At 41.5% G+C, this 18,908-nt stretch overlaps 1 protein-coding gene across 8 annotated transcripts in view; it reads right to left on the reverse strand.

The window, feature by feature from the left end:
* Positions 1 to 18,908, reverse strand: part of DAB1 (DAB adaptor protein 1) — a 1,095,315-nt gene that overhangs the window by 248,637 nt on the left and 827,770 nt on the right. The window lies entirely within an intron of this gene.

The following is an 18,908-nucleotide window of genomic DNA, read 5'->3' on the forward strand; positions in this document are numbered from 1 at the left end:
AAGGACCCAAGTCTGAGAGAGACGAAAACTGCCCATGTTCACCATGCTCAGAAGGGGCAGAAGCAAGATTCAAATCCAGGTGTCTCTGCACTGGAGCTCTTAATTACTATTCATCATTTGTTCATTCATTCATCCAACAAATATTTTTGTGGCACGTGATATGTGCCAGGCACTGGTGCAGGCGCAGGTTGCATGGCAACGGTCACAGCAGTGCCCCGGTGGAGCAGACACTCACAGCGGTGACACTAGTGCACTAGTGTGGGTGACAGTCCTTCCGCCAGTACTCACTGAGCACCTCAGTGCCAGGCACCACCCTAGGCCCTATCGCACTGCTCCTAAGAGGAAGGCCAGTTGGAACATCACACCTGTGCTGTCTCCAGGAGTATCACACCTCCTTAGCTTCAAACCATCTCCTCTAATGAGTAGTCCCAGGGGTGGGTGGGGCTGGAGGTGCAGGTATGACATGGGCCCAGGCTCTGAAAACTTGCACTCCAACACCTTCAGGCCACTCACCCAAAATAAACTAAATGCGGAAAAAAGCTAAAGCAAAAATGCCTTTGTAAGCCTTTCCCCAGAAAGGTTAAACCTGACACCTTCCAGTTGGTTTAAGCAGCTCGAGAGATGTGGGCTGAAGTGCTGAGTGAACAGGTGCCAACTCAGCTCATTAAGTCCCCAAGGTTTTCTTCTTCCCCAGGCTAATTGGCATTAATGCGCGGGGTGCCGGATGGCCATTAAGTGGGTAGCTGCAGAAGGCTCTTTAAGATTCAAAACCTAAAGAAGTGTGGGATCAAAGACACAGACCAGGGCAGTACATGAAAAGCAGCTGTCCAGCTCTGCGCTGGTCCTCACTAATGTTTACTGCACTTGGTGGAGGTGGGGTGTGGTGACAACTGGCTTCTGGAAAAACATCTGTTTCCTGTTGTTACTGGGAGTGCTTCTCATCCTGCAGTGCTATTATTTGTCTGTTTCCCCAATGATACCCAATTCGTAAACATTACCTAGTACCTACTGTGTGGTAGGAAGCGGCCTATAGGCAGGGTTTGCAAAGAGAAGCTGGATCGGGTCCCTGTCCTCAGAAGGCACCATCTAGTGGGGAGACCGATGTGGGGTTGGGGAAAGGGCAGCGCATCATAAGAGCTACTGTAACACAAACCTGTGCCCAGAGTCCAAGTAGCCCAGGGAGGGCCCAACTATCCTTGTTCAGCTGGGTCCAGGAAGGCTTCACGGAGGAAGTGACATCTAAGCTGAATCTTTTCGGTAACTGTGTCTGTTCAGTCCATGCCTGACTCCTTTGCAGACTGACCCCCTCCCATGACTCACAGGCTGGGCTGTAGCACTTACTGTCACGGTCTGTGTCCCTAATTATGGAATGACCACAGTCAGAGTTAGGCTGAGCTTTGCAGATTCTCTTTGCCCCAAAATACTGAATTGAGACCCTGTTAACTCAGAATGGAGAAGCCAGTAAAGCAGGCCATGAGTGCAGTGACCAAGATGAGACTGGCTGCAGAAGGGGAGAAGCAAGAAGCAGGTGTAGACAAAATGAAGGGAGACAGCTCTGGAGGGAGGAAAGGGGGATGCGTCAGTGCCTGGCCCTCCAGTGCTGGGCTTCAGGTCCTCAGGAGGCCCAGCTTTCCAGATTGCTTCTTTTATGAGGGTTCTGTTCCAAGCAATGAATGAATTTGGAGGAAGGCCAGTGTGAAGACTGAGCCCAGAGCTATAAGCAGCACGGCGTGTTTGAGGACCAACAAGTAATACTGGACTGCTAAGTGGTAGCCTCCAAGGTGACAGGAAAGGCACAGCTGGTGTCTTCCCACCACTGCCACTCCAAGAGCAGAGCCAGGCCGTGATGGGCACACACACAAGAGTCAGCCATGATACAAGGGCTTTGGTTTTCCCATATCAGCAAGAGCGGCAGACTAGCATGTCACCACACATACGTCAAACACCATGCTGGGGCACTTACGTATGTAATGTCCTTTGGTCTGAATTTGCTTTCTAGGAGATGGGCTGCATCACTCCTATTTTACATGTAAGGAAGTTAAGGCTTATAGAATTTAGAAGTTGCCCAAGGTCACATGGATTAATTACTAAATGGCAGAGCTATGACCGATCAATTTGTAATTCTGAAGATAGTAACACAATCACGAGGCTACATGCTAAGAACACTTGCCTCCCTGGTTGTTGTGAGGGTTCACAGAGCTAACTTGAATGAGGACCCATGCACATTGGCCATCAGAAAGATATTCAAGAAAGGTGACTCACTGACTCCCTGGCCTTCCTGGCATTGATGAGAGGGCTTGACAGGGTGGGCATTCCCCTTCTGTTTGTATGGGAAGGACACTGGGTACTAAGAGGGCTTCCTTCTTGGGCTATCAACCCAATAGCTGCTTATGGTCCCTTTTGTAAGGCTTTGCAGGATGTTAAAGGGTAAAATAACCTGGGGGTTGCTGGTCTAACTCACTGCAACTTCAATAAGCACCACCTTTAACCCGCATTTGCCCACCTTTGCCTGAGCGACACAGGGTAGCATGGGGAGAGGAATTTGAACTGTGAGTTTGAACCAAATGGTGGCAACCTGAAGGAGTTAGAGAGGACATCTCATTACAACCCATAACATTTAGGTATCTTGCTCATTAGTTTGGTCCAATGCGGGGTTCATGAGAATGCATCTTGCAGACCTCTAACTGCAGAAAAACAAGCTGGCTAAATGCCCCAAATGTTGGCAAATGTTGCACTCAGAAATCCATCTCCATGTCTGCACCAAGGCCATGCCTCCAACAGGCTGCGCCCAGCCAGTGGTAGAGCGGGACAGAGACTCAGGCTGGTCCATTCCTATGAGACACAGGGTTCCTCTGACAAGCAGCTTTGGTTCAAGGACTGCACAAAGGCCTTATCTAAGATGCTTTCTCCCTTCTTCCTCTTTCATTCTGGGTCAAACCTGTATTCCTATCTGATGGCTTCCCTGGCTTCCTTTGGCTCCCTTCACATTTCTTCTCCCAGGTGGGAGGAAGTCTTTTCAACTCCTAATGCCTATGTCTGGTTGGAATCCCACCAGCACTGGACTCCCCCAGCTGCTGTGGACATTGGAGCCTGGTGAACAGAGGCAAACAGAAAGATGGTCAACCTCTTGTTATACATGGAAAAGTCTGACAAAATGGATGTAGTGGACCACATATTAAATGTGGGCCCTCCAGTTGCAAATTTTCCTCCATTAGTTTTCATCACTGAAGTTACTAGGTATCACAGACATTTTCTGAAATGTACCAACCTCTGCAGCTGGCTTCAGAAGAATTGTAGGGATGATTTTACCCATAGAGACAGATAATCCTTCAGCTTTGAAATGGAAGATCATTAATGCTTTGCCAATCTACTTTGATCCCAGAGAAAATGGACTGAGAACAGAAGGTGATTTCAAGGTTTAAAGCCACCCCTTCTAACTCAACCTGCTAAAAATTAAAACTGAGCAAGGCATAATGAGATGACTTTTCAACCTGTCCTTCTTATGAAATAAAGATACGAAATAACCTCCCCCCCCCCCCCCCAGGTTTTCTTACTGAAAATAGAAGCTAGTGCGGTGAGCAGAGTTCCAAGTCAGAAGCTGGAGCATCTTCACTCACTCAGCTTTGGGCCCAGAGCGTGAGTGATTTTCAGCTTCCTCTTTTAGAAAGCAACTTACTATTATCTAAAATAAGTTATGACAAAGAAAACACACAGAAGAGTGCCTGGTACATTGTAAGTGCTCAATAAATATTAGCTCTCATAATATTACTAATAATAGTGTCATTATCATTTGGTTTATCCTGCAGATTAACTAATAACAAAGCTAGCATATTTTCAGGCCCTCAGTGAATGTTTACTTTATCTGAATCTAAACCATGGGCTTCAACACTTGAAAAGGAGTGACTAATGTAAGTTTCTTTTTTAAGAGGCCTGGAAAGGGAAGGAGGAAGAAGAGAACTAATATTTAAGTAAGGTTTTGGGTAAGGTATTTATCTTCATTTCCTTTGAGGATCTCTATTGCATTTTCTGTTTGATTGCAAGCAGTTCTGATCCTTCTGATGGATATATGTGCTGTGCTCTCAAGAAGATAAAGCGAGAAAGGGAGGGAAAGGATAAAACTCTGTACACACAGGCAATGATGAATGCCAAGGACAGAAAATTTCCAGTAGACCTGGTCTATAAATTGTCATTTAAATTTGCAATTTAAAAACACTGTCTGGCTTTTTGATTTAGCTGACTGTATATGGGAGACAAATAATGGAATCCTAATAAGCAATGTTTAAATGACATCTCCAGTCTCCCAGACAGAGAGGGCGGCAGAAGAATTCTCTGAAGAGAAAATAAATCTACCAAGAATAGGAAAGATGACCAGAACTAAATAGTTGCACTAATCACTTGATGACAGATACCAGAAAAACGTATTTCTAGCTGCTTAAAATTCGAATCCTAACAGATGAAGGAGAGGCTATCAGCTGAATCCGCCCCCCCAACTCATTGTGAGGGGACAAAACTGTGCTCCAGTTTTACATTTCATCACATTAAAGCAGATGAACCAAAAAATCAAGGCACCAGAACAACATATTAAAGTTGATAAGCTGAGGTTAAAAGGTTCGAACTGCAAAAAATCACTCGAGCTCAGAGGCACCCACTGGCAAATCTTAATTCTAATGCTGTACCAGAGAGGCAGCACCCACGGGCAACACCCGCAGAGGGGAATGCGCCCGAAAGCCTGGGTTTCTTCCTGCTGCAGGAAACAAGGCAGGATCTTCCCTGCCCCAGAACACAGGAGGGAAACTTGACTTCAGTGCAAGGATGAAAACAGAATGAATCAGTGACTGAAAAAGCTCTGTAAGCCACAGCTGAAGCAAAATCTGGCACATGTGGGAATGGACAATTGAAACTAACAACAATGACAGAAGGGCTGGGAGACAGGTTTGGTGAGTAAAAGCTAAGCAAAATTAGATCACTTAGGCTTTCTTAAAAAATGATAATCGTAAAACTTTATAATGACATAGGAATAGCTTAAACTGTAAGGTTTAGTAAAATATGTTATGCAGAACTAAATCAAAGTAGAATGCATGTTTGCATGCTTGTGTGTACATACTTATGTGCAGGAAATTTTTTAAAAAGATTGAAAGAAAATACACCTGAGTGTTAACTGTTCTCACTCAAAGCCAGAATATGACTTCAGAATCCTCCATGTAGCATTTGAAGCAGCCGTTAAAATCGACCAGCATTAACAAATTACACAAAATCTATTTGTAATCTATAACTCTGAGAGCAGGAGGAGAAGCTGCAGCAATCATCATTTTAAAACATTAAAGGAAAATTAATGGAATATAAATTACTGATTCTAGGAAAATATAGGCCAAAGGCCAAAGAATTACCTACCTAATATAGGCTATTCTATTGTTCAACAAATGCTTAATGAGCACATACTATGTGTTTGGTCCTATGCATAACAGAAAACAAATAAAATATGTGTATAACTTGAAGGGGCTTTTACTCTAGCAGAGCAGGGAGCAAGTTGCTGCCAAGCAAGATTTCTAATTTGCTGGTCTTCCTTTTCACTGGAGAACAGGGTAGAATTTATTTTTCACAACTAGGTTTTTAAATTAATAGGTAGATGATATCTAAATGATGGAAGATATTTCACAAAGTATCCATTCAACAAAAAAAATAAAATAAAATAAGTCTGACCTCCAAGACTATTTATTTACATCTCACAGCCTCCTTGATGTCCTTGGATACTTGGTTCTCTTTGCTCTGGGATTTCAATTTATTGCAACAAACTATAATTGCTTCTTAGTTGCCTGTCTTTCATATTGGATCTTACATTCCTTAAGCCCAGGACATGTTTACAATCTTCTGTGGCCAGCACTCTGTGTTGTTTCAAGAAATGCTCAAAAATGGAATGAAGAAAAGAAAGAAGAAAAGAGGGAGGAAGGAAAGAAGGGAAGGAGCTCAAAGAACATCGTGATCAAAATTAATTTGTGCTGACAGGTCTTTATTTGACTAATACTTCTTGAATATTTACACGGGCTGAAGGCTGCAGCAGGCACCGTCCTTCACATTTGCATTTGGTTTCTAGTTCTGCTATTTTGAACTCCCACCAGGAGGTTATTTATTAAAGCTACTATGGATGGCAAAACACAGAGACTTTGAAATCAGACTCTTCAGGTTCAAAACCTCACTCTGTCAGTTTGTAGCAGCCTACTGAATCTCTAGGACTCAAGGTTTCTACATACACATGTGAAATGTGAAAACAAAAGGAGATTAAATATTTAAAATGCCTGCCACACTATAGGTCTTCTTCTGCCTATAGAAATGGTTTCATTTCATGCAAACTTACATCACATGCCTTCCACCATTTAATCACAGCTTCAGCCTGACCAAAAGCCAGTGGGTATGTGGCTAAGACAGCGGGTACAAGTTTTACAGAGCCTCATAAAGCCAGGACTAGAAGGGACCTTCACTTCATTGCACATTTCTCACCTGCTATCAAGCATCAAGTTACTTTCATAAGTCCCACCTGATTCTAGCACTCATGGCTATCCATCACAGCTTCAGTAAGACATCCAACATCTTTAGCACACACTTCCATACTGCTGTTAATAAGGGATACGAGGATGATCATTCTCCCAATGATAGGGGTCCTGATCCTTTTTAGGATCACACAATAAGAACATTTTTCATTGTTGGAGATAATTCCCCTTCCCGTGCACATTTGTCAAAGGCAGTTTCCCATAGTCCCGTACATCATTCTGAAATACATGATAAGATTCAGGTCCGCTATTCATCATCCGCTGGGCTTCTTCTAACGCCAGCTCCTGCATGGCTTTTCCTGCCTTTGGTTTAACGATCAGATTGCGAGTTCTCCTGAGAGCAATAGCGCCAGCCAGGGGTGGCTGAAAGACCCAGGTGACAACAGTCCCCAAACTGAAGGAAGTGAATCAAGGACGGTATACAAATTCTTTATAAAAGTAAATTGCATGTTTAGCTACTATTTTACAACAGGAACCAGACACCTAGGAAATGAGCTTTTGCTGAGGTTTTATTCCATGGCCGCTGCTGGAAAACAGCATCATGAGGCAGAAAAATCCCATGTTTTGGATCATTTAGACCTGAGTTCAAAATTTCCTGTTCTTCCATCTACATGATCGGTGTGACCTTGAACTTATTTTGAGCTTATCTGAGTATATTCCTTCATCGGAAAAATGGGAGTAATATCAACCTCATAAATCTCTTGGATTCTCTGACTGCATTTAGAAGTCACATAATTAGGGTCATTTCCCATTTTTCCCCACTGATAACTCTAAGTTCTCCTCCTCCCAGCATTGCGAGAATATAATGATGCACAAGCCTCAGTCCCTGGTATCAAGTCTCTACTTAAGACTCATCTAGCAAGGAAGAAAGGTATATAAGTACAATTCTAAGTGATGGAAGAAAGAAATAAAAGCTTTGTCTGGATTATATTTTTAAAAACAACATGCTGACAGTCATGGGGAAAGGAAGGCTGAAATCAAACGGGTGGAAGGATATGCCAAGGAAGAGCTGCACACAAGTGCCATCTGAACTGGGTCTTGGAGGCTCCAGGGGGCCTTAAAGGAGCGATAACAAACAGGGGGATTTTCTTCTCAGGTCGAGAGGAGAGCTGAAGCAAACTCACTCATGTTCAGGGAGGGTCAAGCAGGTCTGTGCGTTCAAAATGGGCCAGGTGCATCTAAGGCACATGCACCACTGGCTGAATGGATGAGGGAGACAGAACAGCAGGGCCAATCCAAGTACACACGTGGGGGTCTGGGGTTATGGCACTGACTTTGTCTCTCTTCTCCAATGTCCAGCTCCCCATCTGTGAACTGGAGATTTTTAAAAAGAGGTGACCTCAAGGGGTTGTTCGGGTTGAAAAATTATTGCAAACATTTGAATATATCACCTGATATTTTGTAATTGCTGACAGACAGCAGCTACCTTTGAGGCCAGCATCTTCATTATCATTTCTGATGTGGGGCGGCCAACTGGAAGGTGAAATAGGCTGGTTATAATATTCATAGATTACAAGCATTTGCAAAATTGGAGTGCTTGTTCCAAACTAAGATCTAGAAATGCATTTCAATTCACACACAGTCAAAATCCTTCCAATCCACCTACTGTATTTTTTGGACCATAACACACACCTAGGTTTTAGAGAAGGAAAATAAGCATAAAAAATTTTTTGAGGCAAAAAAAATGTAGTAAAATATTTAATAACATAAATAACATAATATTTCACCAATGTAAATGTAAACAGAATTCAATCACAGAATTAACAACCAGTATTCCTCCCAAATGGGGGGGGGGGGGTGCGTCTTATAGTCCAAAACATGCAGTAGTCTTTACCTTTGTATATCTGAAAAACAGAATAATTGACATCCTTAGGAAGGAAAATGGTTCTTTCTCAACCACATGGAGCCACTGTGTGTGCCAACGTCCCACATGCTGCAGACAAGAGAGATGAAGAGTGAGGGCACCTATGCTTGTCCGACTCCCTTTCTAATCCACCATATTTTGTCATCATTCCTTTCTCTTGCTGAGGCCATCTCAGCCTCATGGTGCTACCAGTGGAATCTCTAGGAAGACATTTTTAGTGTACACACTACTTCATACTTGGTAAGAGGACACGCCATTCAGTAGGGAGCAGCTTAGGCCAGTGCTAAACATGTGGACAGTCTCAGTGGTCAGAGAGATCTAGATGCAAATAGTTCTCTTTAGTTGCAAGTTGTGTGGCCTCAGGAAAGCTGTTCACCCCTCCGAGCCTCAGTATGGGAATACTCGTCTAAAGGTTGATTTCAAACTGAAAGGAGATAACATGAACAGGCATTATTTCCTCTTTCACCTCCACTCCACTCTCCTTTGCCTTTGATCTGTATGTGCTCTCTTGGTGGACTGCAGAAACACTCAGGCTTGCAACTCATGTACCCTGACCATCCTAGAAGCTGTGTTGCAATGGGAGGGGGTTGCTGGACTTCCAGCACACCTGGGCATATCATCTGCTCAGCAAGTCTGTAGAGATAATAAAACCCCTTCTTGCTCTGGGGCACTTACTGATTATCTGCAAAGATGAAGCCTCTCCGACCCCTTGAAGGAGTATACCCTTACCTGACTCATGGGACTTGGAGGGCTCTTATGCAGGGCTTTGTTCTCCCCAACATCAAAATTCAGGCCCAGCCACTTCGAGAGGCAGCACACTGAGCTTAATGAAGCAGTGGGATGAACTAATATGGCAAATCTTACAGCTCTTACCACCAATATGGCCCACATCATGCTGAATTATGGCACCAGACGTGATTGGACACACATCACAAAATGAGAAATTGTTCACAGAATGGAGGAATTTTCCGTGCAACATGATAAGAATCTCCAGAGCCAGCATTTAGGGAAAATGTCAGTGTTTTTAAATTTTCTTTCCCCTTGTGCAAATCATTCTCCCTCGCACTTTATAATAATTAATTCAACAAACATTTACTGAGTACCTACCATGTGAGTGCTGTGCTAGGAATTCATAGCTAATTGCAAACACAGAGAAATAAGCAAATGATTATAGGGAAAATGTGGCAAGTGTGACGATTTGAATAAGTACAAGATGCTATGGACTCCTCACAACTCCAGTCAGGTGAGGCTTTGTTATCATAAGTTCCTTTGTTAACTCATTTATTCACTCAACAAACAATGCTGCATACCCACATCTTTTAAGTGTACTTAGAGGAGATTAGAGAGAGAAATTAAGTGCTTAACAAGACAGACATAGTCCCTGCATTCACAGAACTCTCAGCCTAGTGAGTGATAAAAAGAAATAAAAGGATAGTTAAGACAATGTATTGTGATGGGCAAAATGAGGTGCTTTGAGAGCACACAGACCAGTCATAACCTGCAACTGGGGATCATAAAGGTGGTTTGCAATGAATCACCAAAGCATTTCTGGGAAAAGTCATATTAACTTTAAACTAAAGCAAAAGTGGAATCAGCTTTGAAAATAATAATAAAACAGATATTCCCAGAAGAAAAAAAGCACTTGCAGAATTCCAAATGTGAAAAATCACATGGTAGGATCAGGGAACTGAAATTAATTCAGTTGAGCCACAGAGTGGAGAAGCATTTTGGAAGAGCGGCAAAAGATGTAACTGGAAAGATAAGGAGAGGCCAGACCAGATAGGGTCTCTTTGAAGCCAGATAAGCAGTGTGGACTTTATCCTGGGGTAGTAGAAGCTGCTTACTAAAAAGTCTGATGCAAAGACAGGACCCGATCAGAGCTTCACTTTAATGAGAAGTGTCAAGAATAGCTTGGAGATGGATAACCCTGAAGATGTGAAGACCTCTTAGAAGGATGCTAGGATGATCCAGACAACCTAAGCCATCTTCGGGAGAGGGGCAGCGAAGAGAGAGAGAATGATGGATTTGAGAGATATTTAGAAGGTTTCAGGGGCAGGTAGTGATTAATTAATTGAGGGCATTTCTGAAGCTCCAAGTGTGAAAGATGATGGCCCAATCAAATGGTTGCTGAGTACTGAAGGATGACCGGGAGTTAGTCAAGTGAACAGGGTGAGGAAGACCTGGGACCTAAAGCTCAGTGCGGCTAAGTGTGGCAAAGTGACCGAAAAACGTGACAAAGATGAGATCTGAAAAAGCTTGCTCGGTGTGTTGTCCTGTGTGATGTGCTGCTGGGGTTATAAAATAAGTTCAAGGGGGAAACAAGGTGTGAAGCAGGACTTGAAGAAAGCCCGAGCTCTTGTGAGTCAGAACCAGTTAGAACAAGGCCCTGAAAAAAGTCATCAGTGAAACCTGAAATGAGTTTCTCTTCATGAAATGACCACAATGAGTGAGGTGTCCCATAATAAATGCAAGACCATGTGCTCAGAGAGAATACAGAAGTCTCTCCCAACCACACATCATACAATTTGACAGCCAGCCTTACCATTAAGTAAGAACTTCTTGACCTAAAACAAGACTTCCTCCCTCCTAAACCCTTTAGCCCAAGAGCTTTATGGATCAACCTCAGAGAAATTTATGTAGTCTTGTAATTAAAGCCTTGATTTTGAATTTCCAAAGCCTGCAACTCACAGAGTCAGTAGAGAGTGATTAGCTCACCAAGCTCCAAACGCCTGCCAAGACAGAATGATGCCATAAATCTACATGATGTGGCTAACCTGCTTCCATCCCCACCCCCGAAAATCAGTGGAGCCCCTATAACTGTTTTCATATTCCCCAACCTAATCACAGCACAGGGTGGACCCAACAGAATGCACTAAGGCAAAACAGCACAGACTTCCATATTGGGAGGACTTCACGCTTTCTAGCTCAGGCAGACAAGCCACATGATCTGGGAAAATCCCTTCATCTCTCTGAACATTTTCTTACGTGTTCCATAAAGTGATATAACATTTGTGCTCATTAGAGACAATTTATCTAAAATGGCCAGCATGCAGGAAGCACACAATAAATTATGGCTATTAATTAATGTTTGTAGCTTGACAACATGGTCCATTTTCCTTGGTATTTCCTGTCCACTTTCCCAGTTGTTCTTGAAACAAGCATCCATTTGAAGATGGACCAGTTTTTTTCTCACTGGCTGATTAGCCCATGCAGCTCTGGGGAAAAAGGTCCTTTCTATCTCTCTTTACATCTGGCAGCACTAAGAGAAGTGCTGCCTCTCAGGGCTGGCAAGACAGATGGGGAAAAAGAGAAAAATTTCTTACCTTGAGTCCATGTACAGAGAATTGTGTTGGGTGTTTTGTTTTTGTTTTTTATTGTTTACCTGAGGATATATTCACCAATTTAGAGAGGAAGGGAGAAAAAGAGAGAGAAACATCAATGTGAAAGAGAAATATCAATTAGTTGCCTCCTATATATGTCCTGACCTGGGATTGAACCCACAACCTACATATATGCTCTGATGGGGGATCAAATCTGCAATCTTTTAATGTATGGGATGAGGCTGTAACCAACTGAGCCATCTGGCCAGGGCAGTGTGACAGGTGTTTTACCTGTTTGACTCACGTAATCTTTATTACAACACTTTGAGATAGGTACTGGTATTCCCATTTTATAGGTGTAGAAGCTGGGGCTCAGAAAGATTAAGTAGCTAGCCTGAGACATGTAAGTTGAAAATGTGCTGAGCCTTGGCTCAGACTTAATGTTCCCTATTTCTAAAACATGGGCTCTTCCTGGAGTCTTCAATGTCAAGAAAAAGAAAGAAACATACTTAGAGGTTATTCCTAACAAAAGAAGTTGTTTGAAATCTACTGGACTGAAGTAACACCAGCCCAGTCATCCCTGGGTTCCAGTGCTGACTCTGTCACTCACCAATTAAGTGACTGTCATCATGTCATTGTCCTCTTAAGACATCTATGAGAAAGAGGCTCTGGTCAGCCCCAAACACTAATCTGTAATAACCATGTATGTACTTCATCTTGTAGAGAACCCACTCATGTTTCAATGCATACAGGCTTTCAGAGTATTGTGTTACTCATGTTTACTATGATGAAAATCTACTTGCTTTTGGTCAGGAAAAAGTGAAAAGAGTTTTAATAAGGATTGTCTTTATTATGAGAAACTAGTACTATTTAATTAATAAGTGAAAATTTGGCCCTGGTTGATGTGGCTCAGTGGATTGAGTGTCGGCCTGAGAACCAAAAGGTCGTGGGTTCAAATTCCAGTCAGGGTACATGCGTGGATTTTAGGCCAGGTCCTCAGTAGGCAGCACACGAAAGGCAAACACACTGATATTTCTCTCCTTCTCTTTCTCCCTCCATTCCTCTCTATCTAAAATAAATAAATAAAATCTTTAAAAACATGTAAAAAAGTACAAATTTGGAGTAAAAATTAAACCAATTTTATGAATAGTAATAAATTGAGAATAAATAAAAGTTGCAAAGTAGAGAAAAAATTATTTTCAGGGAAGGAGGAGACCTATAAAAATCCAGAGTCTCTCGAGGCAGAAGCACAAGAACAGACTGGAGTCAGAACCCCCTTTCCAGGTGTCACTCTCTCCCTGGGACACTGAGAGCTGCCAGGGCTCTTGGCTGGGGCTGGGTAAATGTCTATGGATAAAATAACTAAGTGAGTAATTAATGCCTCCTCTATGTTTCAAATTTGGCCAAGCAAATATAATATCTATATCCTTTTAGTGCCTGAGGAAACTAAAGCTCAAAAAGTGGAAGTGACTTGAGAGAGATGAGTGAAGAGAGTGGTGGGTACTGGCCTGGCCGACCTCCGGCTGCCTCCCCTGCAGCTCAAGAGCAGTGGACAGAAGAGATGCCACAGCAGCTCTGTCCCTTGGGCCTGATAAAAATGCACAGTGTCCAGCAGAAGTAAGCTTTGCTTGAGTGTGGTTGGTAGTGTAATAATATGGGTGTAATAATTTATAGTTTTATTTTGAACATTTCACCCAAAATGCCATATGGTGTGCTTGAGTATGATATTGTTACATTACAGAATTACAGGCTTATGATTTTGTAATAAAAAGAGAGGTGTTATTTGTGCCAACCCTGTATATATTTTAAATTCATCTCCCAGGACTCGAAGGATCCAATGGGAGAATGAAATAACAGTATTTCATATGCTCCTAAGTGATAGGACACCATAAACAGGGATTATTTTTCCAGGCTGACTGACTAGTTCAGGATCAAGACCCTGCATATGGCAGTATTAAAACCATTTCTAAACAAAAATTGACCAGAATTTTGAAAGAAACCTCTGAAAAGTTTCACAGTTTCTGAGGCACACAGCCAGGGTTCAAACTCAGTGTGATTCGGCCCCAAAGCGAAGGCAGCCACCACGTGACTGCCAGCTTCTCCTGGGCCCGTGGGAGCCTTGATCCTTGCAGCCAGATCTTTCTGGGAGGAGATAACAAGGAAGCATGGTGTTGTTGTTAACTCACAATTCTTGGGTATAGCTCTAACGGAAACAAAGAAAGTAAATAAGTTTAGTTCTAGGTGTTTCTAGAAAATCAGGAGACAACGCTGAACAGTGATTTCAGAAGGAAAAGGGCAGAAAAACTAACATGGCCAAGCCAGTGGCATGTGCAGATCCCAAGCTGGCCCTTTACCCATGAAACACCCCTTGGTCTTCTGATGACAAGTACTACACACACCCTGAAAGACGAGGCTGAAAAAGGCTAAATAACCATCTTTGGTTACAGAGCAGATAAGGAGAAGAGTTAATATTAAAAACCAGGTCTGGTCCTGACCAGTATGGCTCAGCTGGATAGAGCATTTTCCTGTAACCAAAATGTTGCAGGTTCAATCACCGGTCTAGGTACCTACAATTCTTTGTCAGGGCGCATACAGGAAGCAATAAATCAATGTTACTCTCTCAAATAGATGTTTCTCTCTCCCTTCCTTTCTCCCTTCCTATATCTCTAAAAGCAATGAAAAAATATCCTCAGGTAAGGACTGATTAAAAAAAAAAAACAACAAAAAAACAGGTCTGTCTGGCTCTAAAGTTCATGCTCTTTCTGCTACACTAAGCTGCCAGACTGTGCGGACTGAAAACCCCAGGCACTGCCCACAGAAACGTCTGCATGTGCTCGGGATGGGACCCATTCCTCCACCGCACAGGCTTCCACGGGGTGGCGCAATGCTGGGATTACAAGTAACAAGAATTGTGTCAACTGTTCTCCCCTTTGATGTCAGGTAACAAACCTGAAAAAATACTTTCTCTTCCTCTAGTTCTCCATCCAACTCCACTCCTGGAATATGCACCATTTGACAAGCAATATGTGCAGTGACACAATCCAATAAAAACAAAATGAAGAAAACAACCTCATTTCTCACTACTTTCATCCTTACCTTATTTAAATTGTGAACACTGTAGTTACGGCTCATACGTGGCCTGTCTAGCAACTCATTTTATGGTGAAATATGCCCCTGTGTGACTTGCATTTAAAATGGTCTGACTTGGTTTCAATGGCCTGGGTTAAGAATCAGGGTGAAAGGTTTGTGGGAAGCTCGAAAGGACCTCTGAACTTCCCTCAAGTCTCTCTTTCTCACAGTAGATGACCCATGTTGTGAGGTATTCTGTTTTTAGGAGACAAAATATCTGCCCCAGAAACCATCTGAATTTTGCCAAGAGGAGAAAAAAAGTCTCTTCTAGTCTGTAATATAACATAATAACATGAGAAATGTCCATATGATCTAAAGTCCAAAACAAAGTAGGACATAAAATTATGTGAATAGTATGAACTCAAACACCTCAAAAAGGTCAGTCCAGAGGGAGGTAACTTAGAATGTTAATAGTGGTTACTTTTGACTGATAGGATTATGCACACTTACTATGTCTTTTTTAATTATTAGTAATAAGCATGTATAGCTTTTTTAAAAAGTCAAATTAAATCATAAACATAATAAATATTGTTTTTCCAGAAAGAGGACTCAATATTATTCACTGTTTCCTCGCCACTGAAAGCATTATATAAACTTTGACTAATACCAGTCACAAAGACTATTCAAGAAAAAAAAAGTTAAATATTAATCGTGTTGATGAATATACATATCAAAATTCTAAGTAAAATATCAATAAATCAAACCCACACATAGAAAAATACAACATGGACCTGAGGTAGAATTTACCTCAGAAATGAAGATTAGAAAGTCTATCAGTGAAATCCACCACCACAAGACAAATTAAAACAGTAAAAATATGCATTGAAATAAATATTAAAAAGCACATTATAAAACTCAACATGCAAATTTAACATTTAAAAAATGCTTCCTGAAAATTGATAAATGAGCCCTGGCTGGCATAGCTCAGTGGATTGAGCGCGGACTGGGAACCAAAGTGTCCCAGGTTCGATTCCCAGCCAGGGTACATTCCTGGGTTGCAGGCCATAACCCCCAGCAACCGCACATTGATCTCTCTCTCTCTCTCTCTCTCTGCCCCCTCCCTCCTTCCCTTCCCTCTCTAAAAATAGATAAATAAAAAAATCTTTAAAAAAAAAAAGAAAATTGATAAATGAAGGGGAATTATTAAAGAATCTTTAGTAAAAACTTAAATATCACACTTTTGGGAATTTAGAAGCATTTCCATTAGTTTCAGGACAAGATAGGGATACCTACTATCATTAAATATTGTATTAACAGACCTAACCAATGCAGTAAGACATGAAAAAGACGTACTTAAGGATTGCAGAGGAGGACAGAAACTTACTTACAGGGTTATATATTGCCTCCATAGAAAATCAAAGAGTTGAAGAAAGTATTAGTAAGAGTTTAGCAAAGCAACTGTATTCAAGACTAAAGATCAATATATAAACTGTTTATTTTCTTTTAAAATTCTACTTGTTTTGGCCCAGTTGCCAATATCTGTTTAATGGAATATTGACTATCCCATAGCCAAAACTGAAGAATAAGAAATAAGTTAACCCTATTACCAGCACATTCTCTCTCTTGCTTCAATATATGAGTGTGTTCATGGTGCCTTGGGCCAGACACATTTATCAAAAGAATAAAGGCCTGGCTGGTATGGCTCAGTGGATTGAGCACCAGCTTGTGAACCCAAGGGTCACTGGTTTGATTCCCAGTGAGGGCACATTCCTGGATTGCAGGTCAGGGTCCCAGTAGGGGGCATATGAGAGGCAACCACACATTGATATTTCTCTCCTTCTTTCTCCATTCCCCACTCTAAAAATAAATAAACAAAATCTAAAAAAAAAGATGGTTTATCACTGTTGCATAATTACAAACAATTTTTAAAATCTTGCTCTGGGACAAATCAGCTATATACTTTTTAAGATCCTTTGGCTCTACAATGGTATAAAAGAAAACAATGTAAGATGAGGATGATGATGATAAAGATAAGGAAGACAAAGAAGAGGAGTGGGGTACAAATGGAATGAGAAATAGAGAAAAGGAGTGAGAGAAGAGAAAAGAAGACAGATAATAGAAAAGGAAGGGGATGAGGTAAGGAGAGAATGAGGGAAGGGAAAAGGGGGAAAGGAGGAACAAGCTAAACTTTGTTGAGTCTTTAACATATGGCAAGTACTATACTGAGTGTTTTATTTTCCGTATTTCAATTAATCTTCATAGTGAGGCTTTGAGGTCTATGATAGTATATTTTCATTCTATAGGAGAGAAAACTGAGGCTCAGAGAGTGAAGTAATATTCTAAAGTCATATAGCTAGGAAATGTAGTATAGCAAGAATTTGACTGAGATTGACCTGCCCAGACTCATGGTATTTGCCACTAACTAGAGGACGCTCCTTGCATATGTATTGTGCTGGCTTTAGAGCTTCTTAGACTATGAAGATGAGAAGGATATAAAAAGGTCACCTTCACATTCCCATTCCAAATCCTCAACTAAGCCAATGTCCTGAAATCCTAAATCCTCTCTTTAGAATACTTCTGGTTTTGCATGTTAAAATTAAGAATGAAAAGATGTGCACTAAGATATAATTTTTAGTGCATTAAGCATTCAAGAGCACAAGTTTAGTGGAAAGGTTAAATTTGAAGAAAAAATATAATTTGTTAGTTTGCACTGAAAAAAGAATTTAAATTCTAGTACATGCCAGGATTTGCAATTTTTTTCCATACAGCTATTCTCCAAAAACCTGTTTACTCACCTACTTGCTTTTCTTCTATTATGCTTAGACCACAATGCATAAAGAACAAGGTTTACATTAAGTTTTAGGGAATAAAATATACTGCTTCAAAAATATTTGTGTTTCAAATCAACATCTAAAGCAAAATTTATAGTCCTTCCTGGGGTTTTGGCTGTCCAAAAGTGGCATATGTATTACATTTATGTCCCTTGTTCCCAGAGAATGTCAGACCAATGCCATCACAAAACATGACAGGGCAGACACAGTGAAGTTGCAAACAAATTACTGCCTATACAAAGCAACCTGGGGCATCTGGGTTTGCAAGCCCATAGTGGCAGATTTCAAGACCTGAAATAGAGCTCTATCAATTCTCCTCCATGCAGCTGAGAAGACAGGGGAGGAAAAGAACTGAAACCACAGGAGAAAACACACACACACACACACACACACACGCTCACTCACACACAGGGAGAAGTTGCTTGAATCCACTTACAACAAGGAGACACTGAAAGGCATGGTCGTAAAGCAACAGGACCAAATTCTTCAGGAAACATGAGAAGGGATAGAGTTATTATCACACAATGCATGCCAATCTTCATTATCAGACATTTCTGTGCCTTCCCTGTGGCAGCACTTTTTAAGTGTTGGGAGTGAAGGGGTGAACAACAGGTCTAGGTCTTAAGTGGTAAACAGCAGAGTTGACAAAGAAAAACACAGGAAATTTTCCATAAACTGAGATGCTAACAAAGTGCTACTGAAGCAAAACAAATGAGCAACTAACTCAATTTAGGGCATAAAGAGAGCCCCACCCCTGCCTCAGAAGATACAACCTAAGCTCAAACCTGAACAATAAGGAGGAGTACACCTAGAAAAAATGGAGAGAGAGGAAAGGATTTCAGGCTGAATGAACAAGAGTCTGTGATTCTCAAAGTCTGGTGTCTGAACCAAAGGCATCAGCATCATCTGGGAACTTGTTATAAATGCAAAGTTTCAGACCCCATCTTGGACCTAGGGAACCCAAAACTGGAATGAGATTGGCAATGTGATTTAACAAGCCTTCCAGGTGACTGGTGACGTTGGAGTTTTGAGAAGCACTGGTCTATGCAAAGGTCAACTTCAATAGAATGGAGAGTAAACAGGGTTAAAAAGGGGCAGGAGGGGTAGGGTGTGCTTAGGCAGAGATATTGCTGGAGGGATGGCGAGAAGGTTTATCAGGAAGGGCTTCATATGTTATGAAAAGAGTTTTGGATTTTACCCAGAGAATAATGGAGAATCATTAAAATGTTATACTATGAATAAAAAAGGAAAACACCCAATAATGCTGGTGACTTTTTAA

The sequence above is a fragment of the Phyllostomus discolor genome, chromosome 5, assembly GCF_004126475.2.
Source record: "Phyllostomus discolor isolate MPI-MPIP mPhyDis1 chromosome 5, mPhyDis1.pri.v3, whole genome shotgun sequence".
NCBI classification, from domain to species: Eukaryota; Metazoa; Chordata; class Mammalia; order Chiroptera; family Phyllostomidae; genus Phyllostomus; species Phyllostomus discolor.